The 12,731-nt window shown below is 43.1% G+C and overlaps 1 protein-coding gene across 2 annotated transcripts in view; it reads left to right on the top strand.

Moving 5' to 3' along the window:
* The window catches only part of frmd4a (FERM domain containing 4A), a 54,849-nt gene that overhangs the window by 9,930 nt on the left and 32,188 nt on the right, over window positions 1-12,731 (top strand). The window lies entirely within an intron of this gene.

Genomic DNA, 12,731 nt, shown 5'->3' with positions numbered 1-12,731 from the left:
TGGCTTCCTCTATTACTGTTAATGAGATACCCAGCCTCACACAACTGGCACACACACAATAGGAGAGAGAGGGGAAAAGAAAGAAAGAGAGCCGGAATGATAGACACAGACAAGGCCTTAACTTCTACCAACCTGTTTTCACTTTCTACACTTCTTTTCCATCTTTTTTTTCTTCTCTTGAACTGGAAAACATTTCCAGTCGTGGCTCTAACCTGTCCCAGGACCATGCCGTGCCTTGTTTTATTCTCAAACTTTCTTTTTAAAAATTTGTTCCTACTTAAAATTCGACTGCTTTTCCTTTCAGCTCTTTCTCCCTGCAGTCATTTCAACTGTGACCAGTGAAGGCTTGCATCACCAGCAGTCCAGTATGCTCAATCCATTTGGGAATACTGTGCGTCAAGGTGATGATTTCGCACCAACGTCGCTCTGCGTGTTGTGCGGATCATCGCCCCGTTCGATGGAGCCGTAGCGCTGCATTAACCAGCAGACGGCATTTATGAAATGTTGTTTGCTCACACAGACGTACACTTATTTCTCTTGTGAGCTGTGTGTTCACACTTCCATACATCAGGCTGAGTAATATTGACTCAACAGCCTCCAGTCACACTTTTTCCTCTGGTGATGCGACCCCTTAAACAGGGTTAGTACCAACAGGGCAGCGCTCGGCTGTGCTGCGTTACACAGTGTCTCAGGGTATTTGTTTGTCATTTCTCGTGCTGCTTCCAATTTGCATCAATTTCAGCTGTTCACATCGTGCCTTTTCTTTTTTTCATTTATATCCTACCAACCCCCTTCTTATCATCCCACCCCATCCCGAAGGCAGGATATCCTGCGCAGGGAAGACGCAACAGTAAAGACTATAGCAAACGCAGGTGGTCGGACTTCCCCTGAGCTGCAAGATTTGTTGTTTTGTTTCTTGTTTTGTTTTTTTCTTTTAATCAACCTGTAGTCAGTGTAATACAACTCACAAAAATTACTCCAAGCCATCATTTTATTCATAACAACCTGAAGTGACTTGTTTAGCAAGCGTGTTCGGCATCCCCGTGGAGCTTTTTAGACTTGACAAGATAAACATCCTAGATAGACTCAGTTTGCTTCCTGTTACAGCTCTTGCTAATAACAATGCTGACAGGAAACTGGTTCTCCTACATGACAAATAAACTTTGATCCAAGCTGTTTCCTAGCAACACAATACCACTGAAACATTTTATGCATATTTAAGATTGCACGCATAAGGTATATTCGTTGTAACTCTTATGGTGCATTAGCTCGTAGGCTCTCCTCATATTTTACACTGAAATCCAAGCCAGTTTACTCCCACCAAACTCATCTGGTGCCGTTTCCTGTGAGAAAATGTATTGGATGTATTCCTTTCCCACTGAGTGGTCCCAGTACTTTATGATATGAACCAGAGACGCAGCAACGGCACCCTAAGATATAGGATACACAATCCTTCTTCTGTCTTAGACTTGGTTCATTTGTATCTGTCCAGTTACTGCTTTTGTTTGTGGACTTTTGGCTCTCAGTCAAAGTACAGTGTTGGGAAGAATCCACTGTGATTGCCAGCAGCTCCCCTGAATTAGGTCACAATTGTAATCAGCCTACTTTGTGAAGTCTCTCTTACGCTCATGTTCAATTTATCGTCAATTTGTAAAGTGTTCTACTGAAACAGATGTCGGTAAATAACCTTATGACAGGCAGGCAAATGTCCAGAATCCGAAATCTCTGTGTCCTTGCTTATTCCCAACGTTATCCCATTTTCCAGCCAAGTAATTATTGGATAGAGGATGAGGTTAAACTTGTGACTTCCTGCTGAAGAATTCTGATCGCTAGGGCTGTCTGGCAGCAGTCTTTGTTCTCATTGCCAAAGTCAGGATCTGTATGTGAGAAAATCTTTTCCCACAACCGGCAGAAAGGGTTCGTGGATGGGAAGGCCAGAATCGACATTGTACCAAAGTTTTCCAGTACTTTGTTTATTTACTTGTAATTTTCTAATTTGTTGGCAACTAGCTGGAGGTGTGTTTGTGTTTGATATCCCTACATCGACGCACACACATGCACACACAAATACCCCTCTGTAGATTGTGTTGGTGGTTCAAGCCGTTTACAGTGTATCCCTGGGGATTAGGACTTATTTGCATAGATCGTCTGGAAAACATTTCCACTGCTCCATTCCCAGGTTTATCAAATACCCAGTGTGTGAGTGTAAATGGATGTGTGAAAGAGGAAGAGGAAAAAGCAGAGGAGAGCGAAGCTTGTCGTTGTTTGATCATGTTTGAAGCAAGGAAAATTCTTCTGAACTGATTCATCAGGAGTTGAACTCTAAGTTATAATTTCACTCTGTAAATCATAATTCACGATCAAAGACTGAATCGTTGTCCACATTTTGTTGCTTTAAAGTTGTTTGATGAGGCTTCTTATGATCTGCAACCCTGTTACATGTTAAATATTTAAAGCACAACACCCTTCTCCAATTTAATTCTCCATGTGCAATATTATCATTTAGCAGCTATCAACCGTGCCAGACTATAATTTCTCCGGTGATGTAAAAATATATCAGAGTCCTTCACAGGATGGCCTCTCACTTTTAATTAATTACAGGCACATGCATGGGCGCACACTGACATCTTCACACATGCTGTACAGTATTAGAAGGGCTAATCTGATTTCTCTGGTTTAAGGCACGATATTGGATATGAACAGGATGGTAGTCATACTTTTTTTAAAGGAAAACCATCCATCGTTGGTGCGTGAAAAAGACTGTCTGATTTTAAATAACTTTGCCAGGCATCAGTTACCATGTTGGAGACTATTTGGATGTTGAACATGTTTGCAGTATCTAGTCAGTGTTTTATTGGGCCAAGGCTGAGAGGCCTGCTCGATAAAGCTGGCGGGTATCCCTTTAAATCCTCTCAGTGTGTCTGAATCGTGGCCAGAACGGACATGATATAAGGTTTTTGGAGGTGGTCCTCTTCCAGCGAATGAAGAGATTGGTTTAAATGCGACATTAGTGTTGGGGATGTAAGAGCTTATAATGTTTTAAGTTCAAAGGTTAGGGCCACGGTATAGAATGGTAATCCCAGAGGATTACTACGAGAATCTGGTAAATATCTGGGGAAATCCCTCTCAGGGACTCTCAGATCCTCTGTTTGTACGGATATTATACCCTCTAACAGTGAGTCCACATGTGTTTACTGAAAAGAGGTTTAGAGTTTTGCATGCGTATTAAACTGGAGAGATGAGAGAAATATCAACATTTGCCTGAGCCAAAACATTCAGATCTGACAAGTTAGTGTATCGCCCCAAACAGTAACTATCTGCTGGGGTGGTCCACCAAGACCGCTATGCATTTCTGAGGTTTTTGCCTGTTTGCATTTGCAGTTAGCAGGAACACTTACATGAAGTATTGTTGCTACATGGTTGGCATAGCAACAACTAGACCACATTCACAACAAGCCGGAAGGTGCCATGATTGGATCTTTTGTGATAATAATAGACTTGGGGAAAAAAAGACATGTAGCTGAAAGCACCCAAATGTGCTATTTTAAGTTATATAATGTAACATTACAAGTGATTATTTTCTTTTTGCATTGTTAAGTATACAATGATTCACTAACAAGAGGCAGAGGCTCCTGGAGCCTTTGATGAAATTAGAATTCGACTAATGAATCATTTGTGCAGCATGTTACCAGTCTGTGGACAAGGGTAGCTTTCATTAAGCCATGATTGTTGTGGTTTTTTATCATCTTATTATTAATGTTAGTTAATCTTCTTCATTTTCTCTCTAAATAGCTTCACTGTGTCTGAATGTCTCAAGCAGCTGAGTAGGAATTCTAGCAGTTATTATATATGCAGTTGTAAGCACCACACAAATCAACACATGTACAACTACATGTGTACAGTAAGCACTATGTCTATGCTGAAGGAGGAGCTAACGAAAGACCTCAAAAAATGTTTCCAAGAACTTTGATGGTTCCTAGTTCCTCTAATGCCGACAAACAAAAAGTAGAGACTACCTTGAAAATTTGTAAGGCATGAAATGGTTCCTCCAGTCCAAAGTAGCTAATTGTGCCCCTGAATGAGAGTGAATGCATATACATCCACAGCTTAGATTTTAGGAATGGTAAGCTTTGTTGAGGTTCTATACCACAGCCGTTTTTTTTAATCAGGTGCTTTCAAAAGAAAGAAAAGGCTTTCCAAACCTTCAGACTGCCAATTTCCTTGAGGCAAAGTGGACAAATGGATAACCTTCAATATCTTTACTGTGACGGGATTCCCTTTGGACGACAGGAATTGCACCCACATCCATATATATTTATATATTTATACACTACACACACCTGTGCACAGACCACACACAAATGCCTAAGGGCTCTCCCTGCAGATGAGCTGGGTCATTTTTCACTACCCTGCCTCAGAGGAATCAAGTGTGTCGTAATGGAGCTTAGTCACAATGAACCAAAGTTATGGATTGATAAATCCCAGCTATAGAGCACAGTTCAAACTGACTACACAGGCTGCAGGACGGGACTTGTGGAGGGGCCGATAACTCTTTTTCATTCCCCTTTTTTTCATTATAATACCTCAAAATAGATCCTGAAGCAAGATGAAGAAATGTCCTAGGCTGCACCCTGTTCAGCCCATAACTTCATAGCTTTCAGCTTCTTCTATATGTTGTGTCGATTTCTCTGCCTGGCTCATCTCTCATGTATTCTCCTTTTTTCTCCAATCTGTCTTCCTTAACCCTTTTCAGCCTTTTCCCTTGCCAATTCCCTGTGAACGCGAGCTGGAATAGTGAAGGTGCAGATGTGTGAAATTATGAGTACATAGTGGCTTGGTAGAGCAAAGGGTTCACTTGTCTTTTTCATCAGGCATCATGACACTGTCATCAGTTGCACTGAATCACTTGAAGCCTTTATTGCGTGCCTTTTTGCTGTACACTTGTACACCACAGTCATACCTATTTTTGTTACAATGTCTGACCATTGTGTGACATTGCCTCCTCCTTTAAGTGCCCTACATTTCTGGCACAGGACTGAGTGACAGACAAGAGTAGATCTCCTAGAACGTTGCCATGGCAACTTTTGTTTGCATCTTACTTTGGCAAGCACGGAGCAGTGAGGCCGGTCAAACATTTATGTGCACGCGAGAGTATGTGTGCGTGTGTGCACTTGACACTGCAGGATGTTTCCATGCACTCAGCTAAAGAAGTGGGTGGTTTGAAAATCTCTGAAGTATCATGAGGATGGAAGCTCACCAAGCTCCTGTAAAGCCAGTGCTTTGAATGGTGTTGTTCTTTGGCTGTTTCCCTAATTAGCCTAGAGGGTCTTTGGACCTGGAGGACACACACACACACACACACACACACACACACACACACACACACCAGGCAAAATCAGCAAGGCACAGAGAGGATTTAGGCACCTTTTGCCCCAAAATCTCCCCTGCTGTTTCTGGTCTCAGGGTACATGTTTAATAGGCTAGTAGAATACATTAGGACACAAACACACGCACACACACACACACACACACAAATAGAACTTGCAGACAGCACTGTTTAATATTCAGCTTGCTAAATGATTAGTGTGTTTGGTATTCCATCTTGTCACAGGGCAGGGAATAGAGGCCACATGGGTTCAACTGCTCTGCAGCACTCAGTGCCCTTGAGTTTACGCCACGAGGGCACACACAAACATGCGGGGTTTTCCTTTTTTTTTTGGTTTTTGCTTATGGGACACCAAACAAAAGCCAAAGAAAGCAAAGATAAAAAGAGCTCTACAAGGAAGGCTCATTGATCAGCAAAATTCAGTGGGTTGTACACACAGATGCAAACACACACACACTGTATACAAAGGATACTGTGCAGAACCTCACACTCCTCTCTACGTCACACTGTCCTTCTGAGTGCAGTGCCAGCAGTATCAGTGAACACAGGGTCGCTTGGGTCTATAGTGATTTCTCATTGTCTAAATTATAGATGAAGAGAGGAGGTGTAGGGGTAAAAGATCCTTCCCCTGTGAACACTGACAGTCCACATCCTCTCAGATCATCCCCCGCAATCACTGAGACTGTGTTTCATTGAGAAGACATGACATCACTCGTACCTATTTGTCCTGAACTTCTGTACTCTTCTTTCAGGTTGCTGGCACTCTCAGTACATCTATAGACAGACAGATAGACTGTACGGTCCATTCCAATAAACCTGACAGGGAAAAGTCATCTAAAAGAGAAGACATGAAAAGACTCATGAACTGGGGGAGCCACCTTTAGAAAGTGGATTAAGCCCTTTTGGCACTTTCTGTACATCTCATTTTCATAAAAAAAAAAATTCGAACTGAATAATCAAAGCAGCCTGCGGCCATTCCCTCCTATACTTGACGCACTGTGGCGCTGTATCACCGCATTGTGCTTGTTTGCTTGGATGTAATCATAGGAGACTGTGGTGTTGTTTTAGAGTTTTAAATATAACTGCTGGTTCTGTGAGTGAGCCGCCCATGCACACGTGTACGTCTGTGAGGCCAAAATTTTGTTCAACCACAAAGTGCAGTTGAAACAAATGTATATAAAGGATTTACAAAACCCAAAAAAAGGAAATGGAAGAACTGAGACAAACAGAAGGATGATACGGGCTTGAAACAAAGAGGAGGAGGAGCTAATTAAGCATAAAGTGATAAGTCCACACAACTGACTGTTACAGGAACAACATAGGTGTGCAAGGATTGGGGAGGGAGGGGGTGGGGGTTAAGAAAGGACTTCATTATTTTGGGATTAGGCAATGTGACCTTTCAGTGTGTAATCTGCAAAGAATAAAAAGAAAAATTTCATGAGGAATCAAGCGGAACAAGGTGAAGTTTAATGTTATGACTGCAAGGCATGTTCAGATTAACTCTACCAGCACAAAAAAAACTATTGCTGTGTCTTCATGTGTTATTTTTGTTTCTCTTATCCACACAATCTTTTTAAGAAGCACAAACCACTGGCTCACATTGTGCATATTTTTTAGAGACCCTTTGATGACACTTTGATCTGTCGATGAATGTACATTTTTCTTGAGTGCGTGCGTGTGTGTGTAGCAGAAATGCTTTCTGGCAGTTTTCACCATGAAGCAAGAAAAGGCAAAAGTCTTATCTTTTCAGTTCGTTTGGAATCGAGGTTCCTAAGGGTGCAAATGGCAGCGAGGTTGAACTTAAGATGTGAAGGCAGAGGTGGATTGGTGTGACTTCAACACAACAAAAGTTTGGATCTTGCAAAAATCTTTTATACAGCATTATTCCCAATGTCTTTACTGTTCCCGCTAAAAGTGCCCGTGTGGGTTTTGAAATTCATAAGCGTCTCCGTCTGTCAGTTTTAGTCAGAGTTGTGATTCTATATTAAAATGAGGGGGGGATGGGGTTTTTTTGTTTTTCTTGTTTTTTTTGTTTTTTTTAGTGGAAGTCTGGGAATGGAGCTTTGTAGTAAAATAAGAACAAAGCTGCGTTGGCTTCAAAAATATCCCCAGTTTGTTTGAAGTGCCAGTATGTTTCTGATTTTAAAAAACGCCCTAACTGGAACCACATTTCAGTCCCAAAGTCACTAACGGGCAGTGAGGGTGGAGCTCACAGACACACACAATAACACGCACGCACGCTCCCATATACACACTTGTACAAACAAAACAGATCTCGACGGTCAGTCTTTTCTCCAGACATTCCTGGCTGCCTTTCCTTGACCCTCCCTGCTCCATCTCACTCTGCCACTCTGTGAAACACTAGTTTGAGGGGGAAGACAGGATTTGGCCCTGCTATTATTTTTCCATCAGGTCTTTAATAACCTACTGGACTGAACTGAAACTGTATTCCCAATGTTTTATTTTTCTTCTGCATTGTAATCTAATCTACACCATACGTAGATGCTGTTGCGTTCAAACTGCAGACAAGTCGTAAAGCCTGCTGAGATGTAATGATCTCAGCATCATAAATCATCATCGGAGTGCTTGTGTCACAGCACGCTTGCTCTCAAAGTGACGTGTTTAAGAGTGTCTGTTTATTTTCTCTCTATAAATATGTGGGAGAAGCAGACAACGGTAGACGGAGCAAGACAGAGTGTGTGTGTGTGTGTATGTGTGTGTGTGTGTGTGTGTGTGTCAGTCTTAATTGCCTACCACATCATCCCACAGTTAGGGTTGAGGAGATTCTCCATCTTGCTTCAATTAACCGTTCAGCGGTGTTTATATTGGGTTCCACCAACATAGCTTACCTTTCCCAACACAGACCAACAGCTGTGTTTCCCTGTCTGACCCTAAAACCCCACTCTACCCTGTTAAACCCACCTCAGCCATTCAGATCTTTACCCTTTGGATCGGTACTCTGCAGAAAAATACTTAATCAGCACCTCATTATTACAGCCACACCCCAGCCCAGAATAGAAGCAAACTGGCTCCATAACAAGGCTCGGTCAGGGTCCAGAAATGTTACACCTACAAGTGTTTCTCACTTTGTAGTTCTTGGCAATACTGTCTGTAGGTCATGGAGAGGTTAGCATGTATGGGAAGATAAGGTGGACACTGGATAGGGTGGCTCAGTAAATCACAGTTGCCTGTTATTGTTCCTTCCTGCCTTGCTTCCCTTCTTCCCTCCTTTTTATTTATGTTTTTTTTTTTTGTGGTTCAGCTTCATCCATGCCATGCAGGAGGAATCATTCATAGACTCATGCAGTGTAAGTGTTCAGGATCCTGCTTCTAGTCTCCTCTGTCCCCCTTCTTTCACTCTCCCTGGCACTGTTAAACAACAGGACTCTTATCACAGCAAATTGAGGAAGCTACCAATAAACGGAGATGTGAATTTGACCGGAGAAAAAGAATGAGGGGACGGCTGTATGTATTAATGCCAAAGAAAGAGTCATCTGGAGATGTTTAAGTTGGACAGGCCAGTTTCCGGTGTCTGGAGCAGGCCAAAAATATCCAGAAACAGAAAAATCCGGCAGAAGGGAAAAGGATACACCTCCTCGTTTCTCATGTGACCCTCTACATTTAGCAAACTAAGCTGAATTTTGGGGTTGCAGCATACACCGTGGTTGCAAGAAAGCTTTTCAAGCCAAGCTTATAAAATGTAATTGCATCTTGATATTGCTAAATGTTTGGGAAGAGAGCATTTCAATGAATCACATATGGCACAACTGCATTTCACTCAAATAAACAGAATGACACCGAGTACACAAGGTGTGCCACATATGCATACCTGCTTTGCATGGGTGCTCACACTGTTTTCATAACACGGGGACTGCTTCTTGTTGTAAAAGGCAGAATAGCTGAATCATTCAAACTTTTTATAAGCACCCTCCACTGCACATCTTAGTATCTATTTATGGATCCACAAACCAGACTGATTTTGTTATGTTAACAGCTTGCGGTTTTAACGGCTGCTGTTCCAGCCGTGCAAGGTGAACACAAGTGCCCAATTTAGGTCATACAAAAAAAAAGAGAGAGTCAGTGCAACGGCTGCAGTGGACTGAAGGGCCAGGATTCATTCAAGCAAGCCAAACCTGTGAGCAAGATTTGTGTTTGAAAGCGCAGACAGGAAGCTACAAGCTGTAGGGAGAGGCAGAGAGAGGGAGCGCAAACCAAGGGTCTAGACAGAAACCTCTGCTTGTTTGCTTTTTAGCAGGGTATAACCAGCATTTGAAGGTTTGTGCAGCTCTGTCACAATACACTTGTTACATGCTGATTTAAAGGTGATCACTCATATTAGATAGTCTCAACTCCTCCTGCCCCTGCACAGCGGATTTCTTAAAGTAGGCAGACTTTACGTTGTTATGTATCAGTACCGTCCTGCAGACACAGATGTTTGGGTGCAGACACACACACACACACACACACACTCACACATCAGGAAAGAGAGAGAGGTCTGCAGTTTCTCATGGCTGCGAGCTGCCGCTGCAGAAAATTCCCCCTCATCTCCTCCTCTCCCCGCCCCCACATCTTGCCTCCATTATTCCCGTGTTTTCGAAGCAACTCCGGTGACAGCGAGAAGCAAAGCTGGCGAAGTGAAGGCAGACTGGAGCACAGTCAGCCGCTTCTTCCGGCCGTCCCCCTCGGTTGCCGACCGATGGTACGGTCTCCCGCGTTCCGCACGTTCACACGCCGTTTGTGCACGGTGCCGGTAGGGAAAGGTGTGGGGAGGGGGTGGGCGGGGGTTGGTCGTCCAGGACTAGCACCGTGGAGCTGAGTGCTTTCCACAAGGAGGGATGAGAGAGAAGCCTCGCTTGAAAAACGCTCCACGGTCGCCGTTAATTAGCGCCTATTTATTTTTTTGCTTGAACGGCGAAGACGTGAGAAGACGGGATTATACGGCCAGCTCGCAACTAACGTTAACTAATGGTCACAAACATGGATGCTGATGTGCCTCATCCTCTAGGCCGGACAGAAAAGCGGGTGTTTTTTGAGGATTTTCTGGCTGCAACACGACTCATTTCTTTCTGGGATTAAATTTTTTTATTATTATTTTTGTTTTTTCTCTCCTTCTTGGAGCCGGCTTCTGTGAGTGGCAGTGAGCATTTATTTGCAAGGTACTAACTAATGATAACCTTACTGCGGTCGCTTATACTGACCAAGCATCACTGTCAACTCTCTCTCTCTCTCTCTCTCTCTCTGTGTGTGTGTGTGTGTGTGTGTGTGTGTGTGTGTGTGTGTGTGTAATTGTGCTGTCAGCCCCAGCGAAGAAATAATGAAACACTGTGAACATGGCTGCTTCAGACAGCACTGTAGTGGTATATGTCTCACTTTCATCTCTGGTCTTTAAATATCAGCGTTTCTTGGTGGTGAGTCAGGCTTGAGGATGCATGTTAACCAATTGAGACCTGACCACTAATGGGGTCAGAAATGTTGCTTTGTTGAATGCATCATGAATCACACAACAGGATAAGGTGATGCAGCCAGCAGCACATGTGCCTTTGGCCACTGTTTCTCTCAGAAGAGTTGCATTGTAAAGAAGAAACATTTTGTAACAATGTATATTATTTAGCTCATGGTGCAGCTAGATTGTGTTATATTGAAAATTCCTCATTTTCTACTTTTGTCAGCCTTCTTTACTGATAACAACCTTGTAATAGAGACTTATTACATTTATTTTCATGCAGTTTTGTGGCCAAAACCCATCTGTTTGTGCCAGATTGGGCTGCTTAGTTTTTGTTCCTCAGGGCAGTGATTTGTTACCTTGACATTAAGACTTGCACTATTCCCATGTGCCTCAAGCTGAGTCCCAGTGACAGCGTGCATGCCACATTACAGTTTGAAGTGCTCTGCAGACAGGATACTTTAAATGTTTGATTATTATACTCTAGTTTTTTGCTGAGTAATTGAGCAAAAATATGTGGATTAATGCGATGTTATGCCTTTACAGCAACCTTAGTTGCGCTTGACATCTCTGAGTTGTTGTACAGCTCACATCTGGTTGCATCTGCACCACTAAACCTACCACTAAGCAGCTATGGTAGTAATTAAAATCACTGTGTACAGTATAAACACATAGTGTTTTCAGAGATATAATGTAACTCCAGGACAGGAGGATGGGGGATAAAAACAAAGGGCAAGGATGGAAAATGTAAGGGTTTGTGTGTCACTTGACTGTGTGCACAGGTGCACCCAATCTAAACCCTCAAACCACAGGGGATCAGTGGCGAGGGGGAGGGTAAGCTGAACCCTGCAAAGACACTAGAAGCCACACACGCCCACCAGTAATGATTTGGGGAAGTTCACACTGGGATGAGTGCTGCGGTACTTCTTTCCCTCACTTTTTCTGGTATCATCGTCTCTTTGCTAAAGTCTCACCCCGATGCAAGCTGGCACAAATGGTGAGAAAGTAGGCTAACTTTGTTAAGGAGACACCCTTACCAAATTACAATAGCCTCAGGAGGCCAATATGATCCTCTTGATAGAGTTACAAACCAGTTATACTTGTGTTCAGATTAATAGCATCTGTTTTTTGAGAGGAGTTTTGGACAATGGTGATGTTTCCCCCGTCTCTTTATTCCCCCCCCCCCCCAAATACACACACCATCCTCCAACCTCTCTAGTCCCCATCTCCCTGATTTGAGGGAAGCGTGGGTGGAGCCAAAGGGTGTTTGTGTTCCTCAGGGTCCCTGCTTCCTGTGAAATCGTGGAGGATCTCCACATGTGCTGAAAAACATACGTACACCCAAAAATGCAGAACACTTGAGACCCAGCCTCTTCACATGGCTTTAAATGTCCGGCAGTGTTTATGCAGTGAATGTTAAAGGCCTGGTCCTGGATTTGTTTGTATTTGAGTAGCAAATGTTAGGGCAGGTTTGCAGAGACGGCTTGGCTTTGTCTGCCGTGTAAAATATTTGGTCTAACACGTGTTTTCCCACAGTTGACTGTTTCATCATTGCACCTGCTTCACTGTTTACGCCTGACCTTGGCAGACGGATATTATTCATTCTTTTGGAGCTCTATTCAGCAAACCTGGTATCAGCAAAACAGACAAACACTCCAGTGAACACTGTCAGCAGGCAGCTTCCCTCACTTTGGTCACTAGTCCTCTGATGGATAGTGGATTTCCTGCTCAAGGAGGAATGTTAAAAATGTCCGTGAGGAACAGAGCAAGGCCCATTGTGTGTATTTAGATCAGCTAACCTTGTTATGGCTCGAGCTAACACACATGCAAACTCCAAGCCTGTCATGCAGGGTATTGCTTACATACTGTACTTATTGATGAGAGGCACAATGATGTTTTTCA

The sequence above is a fragment of the Diplotaxodon limnothrissa genome, linkage group LG7 (genome assembly GCF_057381915.1).
Source record: "Diplotaxodon limnothrissa isolate DT_005_m linkage group LG7, D_limnothrissa_male_GT1.1, whole genome shotgun sequence".
Lineage (NCBI taxonomy): Eukaryota > Metazoa > Chordata > Actinopteri > Cichliformes > Cichlidae > Diplotaxodon > Diplotaxodon limnothrissa.
Note: the sequence above shows the minus strand (reverse complement) of the source record. Positions and strands in the feature narration are given on the sequence as shown.